This window comes from Quercus lobata, chromosome 4 (assembly GCF_001633185.2).
Source record: "Quercus lobata isolate SW786 chromosome 4, ValleyOak3.0 Primary Assembly, whole genome shotgun sequence".
Classification (NCBI taxonomy): Eukaryota; Viridiplantae; Streptophyta; class Magnoliopsida; order Fagales; family Fagaceae; genus Quercus; species Quercus lobata.
The window spans coordinates 58,722,116-58,725,849 of NC_044907.1; the positions used below are offsets into that span (position 1 = coordinate 58,722,116).

General features: G+C 37.7%; 1 long non-coding RNA gene across 3 annotated transcripts; it reads right to left on the minus strand.

Annotated features, from left to right (window-relative positions):
• Positions 1 to 455: 455 nt before the first annotated feature.
• Positions 456 to 3,431, minus strand: LOC115987192. 3 transcript variants are annotated; one of them, XR_004091001.1, is made up of 2 exons: positions 2,230 to 3,431; positions 456 to 709 (listed from the first exon to the last, which is right to left on the minus strand). It is a non-coding gene; the product is annotated as an uncharacterized LOC115987192 (long non-coding RNA). The 3 variants fall into 3 exon arrangements; XR_004091003.1 differs by having other exon boundaries at positions 2,218 to 3,431; XR_004091002.1 differs by having other exon boundaries at positions 2,213 to 3,431.
• Positions 3,432 to 3,734: the final 303 nt, after the last annotated feature.

A 3,734-nucleotide genomic window follows, 5' to 3' on the forward strand; every position in this document is an offset into this window, starting at 1 on the left:
TAAATAGACAAATTTCCCCCTACTTAAAGATGAACTTGCAACACTGGTCTATGATTAATTTGTTAGATTAAATAATTATATGCCTTAGCACAGTTTTATTATTACTATTTTTTTTTCATTGCTGCTTCTTACCGACCAAAAAAGGTTCCAGTTGATTAATTGTAGAATATATATTTCTAAAAAAAAGAAAAGCTGTAGAATATATATATATTATATAAAGGGTATGAACGTCACCAAGAGTGATCAACTTCATGGGTTGGCTATTTCCTATTCAGTCTGTCACTCATGACAATCCTTTCTAGAGATTTCGTCATTTTTATATATCATAACTCAACGTTGAATTTGTTGGCCAAGTGGCTAAAAGAAAGATATAACTCATTCTACCATTGCTACATAGTCTACATTGCACATTAATATATATATATATATATATATGAATCATTCATATGTTTGAATGATTACAATTCCTGTGGATGTTTTTATTGTGTAAACAAGACCAAATTTATCTGCAAAACACAATGTAGCCCTCAAATAGAACATGGAAAAACAAAAGAGCATGAAATCCAAAATACAAAGAAAAAAAATCCCATGAACATTTACCACAATCTTGGTTTGTTTCCCAGTTTCTCTATCTTTTCCATAAAGCTCAACCAATTTGTCATAGTTTGGAATTGGTTTGTTCTTAAACTCTATTGCTTTTAGGTTTAGCCTGTTAAAAAAGGGCAACAAAATAAGAATTGTCAAAAGTATGAATCCACAACCAAAGTTCTGGTGTACTAATATTACTAGTAAGTTTAAGTGTAGAATTTCTATTGTCATTAACAAACCATGAGTCAATAAGGCAGCAAATTTGTGCATTACATATTTACAAAAAATTTTGAATTAAGCAAATATCACAAAGTCATACATCATGGCTCCCTATGTTTTGTTGAGCAGATGCAAGAAGATCATTGCAACCATTCTAACATCCAAGACATCCCAGAAGTTCAATCATCAAAACCACAAAGAAGTTGGAAGTTACAAATGACAGCACTACACGGTTCTTAAGGGAGTATCAATTGAAATTATTTAGGAGCAAAGGTTAAAAAAACAAAAAAGAAACGGGGATGGCATATCAGAGTTAATTTGGTAGTACACAACATTGGGACTCCACGAGATTCCAAGTTCAACTATTTCCTATGAATCCAAACTTAATGTGTACACCTTAATCATGGATTTATGATAATCAAACCAAATCCTCACAACCTTGTAGTCATTACTCTGGGAATCATAAGCAAATCCGAGTGTAGCACAATGATGGGGTTTCAAATCAATACAAGAAGGTAACCAAGAGGACAAAAAAAAGGAACCAAATCGTGCTTATTGCCTAGCAAAATTTAAGAAAACAAAGGGGGGCAAAATTGATTCATATCAAGCGCAGAGATGGGTTAAGTGGTTCAGTTTAATAGGTCCAATATTATGCATAAATAGATTTCAATAGTTAAAATCTATTTGACTAACATGAGGCGTAAAATTTAAAAAATATATGTATATATATATATATATTAATTTGATATTTTATGTCACATTTTCCCACCAATCGAAAGGCTCAGATTTATCAAAAACAATTTTAAAAAAATTATTGCCATTTGATGACCTGCCAGAGCATTCCCCTCTAACAAACTCTGCCAGGACACTCACTCCTACGCCCTCAATGCCATACCCTCAAATACAAAATTCTATTTCCTGATTCATTACAACGGGCAGAGAGAAAATCCTCTCTAGCCTCTCTCATTTCTCTCCCTTTTCCTCCATGACAAACCCAGAGAGAAAAACCCAAAAATCCCACCAAAACACAGGGAAAAAAAAAAAAAACCAGAAAAATTCAAAATAGTGCAGAAATTCAGTTATAAGGGAAGACAGAACAAAGAACTTCAATAAGTTTCTTCTATCCCTATCTCATTCTTTTTCCCCACTTTTGTTTTTGTTTAGATTCCAATTTTCTCTACATTTTCTTTGCAGCCAAACATCAACCGGAGCAATCACAAAAGGCTAAATCACAAAAAGGGAAGCAACAACACAGCAAGCAGGATAGAGAAAAATATCAACCAAAAATCACAAAAAACGAAAGGTAAATCCGAAAACCTCTGTTTCATATGTGTGTATACACTCTCTAATACATGCTCACAAAGCCTCACAAACACAAAGCACATGAGCACAAAAATCTCAGTACCTTACCCTCGGTCATACCTGTGTTGTTCACGCGCTCACGCGTCACCACATGTGATCTCACGCGTCACCGCGGCCACGGTTCTTGGCAGATCCGTGAAGGCTTTAACCTACACAACACCGATTCATGTTCCACGCGCCGTTTGGGGCTCTCCTAGGTGGTAGATCGAGAAGTTGAGTTCTAGGTTTTAGAGAGAGAGATCGGATAAAAATGAAGGGTTAGGCTCGGGTTTAGAGAGAGAAAGATGAGAGGTTGGGAACCACCATCGTGGTGGTGGCGGCTGGGCTTCACGACGGAGCTAGGAGGCTGTGCCTCGTTTAGATCGAAGAGAGGGTGAGACCGATCCAGAGCGAGCTAGGTTATAGGTTTCGGTTTTAGAGAGAAGTTGAGACTGAGATGTGAAACCACCGCCGTTGTTGGCGGTGATGAGTTTGAGAGGCTTCGGCCATGGTGGTCTGAGACAGAGAGACGGTTCAGATCCGAGGAGTAGAGAGAGATTTCGAGGTTGAGAGACTTGGTTCGGAGATGGAGAAGACCACCGAAGTGGTGGTGCTGGTGATCGGAGTGACGAGTTCGGGTACTGGGCCATGGAGGCTCGGGTGTGAGAGAGAGTGAAGGCTCTGGAAGTTCAAGATCCAGAGGTAAACGGTAGGTTAGGGAAAGATTTTTGAAGCGGGTCGGCCAGACCCGTTTAGCTGGGTCCGAACCGGTTCCCTAAGTAAGATTTGGGCCAGATGAGGGCCCTAGGCCCAATCCGAGGATGATATGGGTTCAGATCTCTGAACTTCTCTCAATTCACTAGTTCAAGCCCATCAGCTTTTAGAGCCTAGCCCAGGTCCACCTTTAGAATTAACCCATCTCACTTTTTAGTAAGTTTTAGCCCAAATATTAATAAAAAGGGTGTATGGCTAGCTTTTTCATAATAATTCAATATGCCATCATATTTGCCATGTGCGCATTATGTCATGGAACTATGTCATATTTGCATATTGGTCCATAACTTAGTTATATTTGCATTTTGTTCAACAAACTTGTCATATATTTATATTTACCTAAAACTTTCTCAAAATCATATTTTGACCCATATTTTTCCTCAAAATTGCCAAAATGGCATTTTTCCCCAAATCTTTCTAAAATTGCAAGAAATCCTTCCTACTTTTCAAAATCCTTTTGTGCGATGTCTAATGCCTTGTATGTGCGATGCTTTTAATATGTTTATGCCCATACCCTCGTATGTGGTTGATATAATGCTTTTATTTGCTTTGCTTCACTACTTCCTTTGTTTGATGCTTGTTTGTTTGCATGTGATGGACGAAGCACACATCAGGCTTTAGAGAAGCAAATGAAAAGATATAGATCTATAGACCCTAAGGGTTTAGCCACTCCAAGAGGTACACTTTTTCCTTAAACTCTCCTTTAGAACCTTGTCTAGCTACTTTCCTAGATTAGGTTTTCATTTCTTGCACTATGCTTTGGGCCATACCTTTTGGGTGTGGATAAGTCTACATTTTTGTATCTTGCTTTG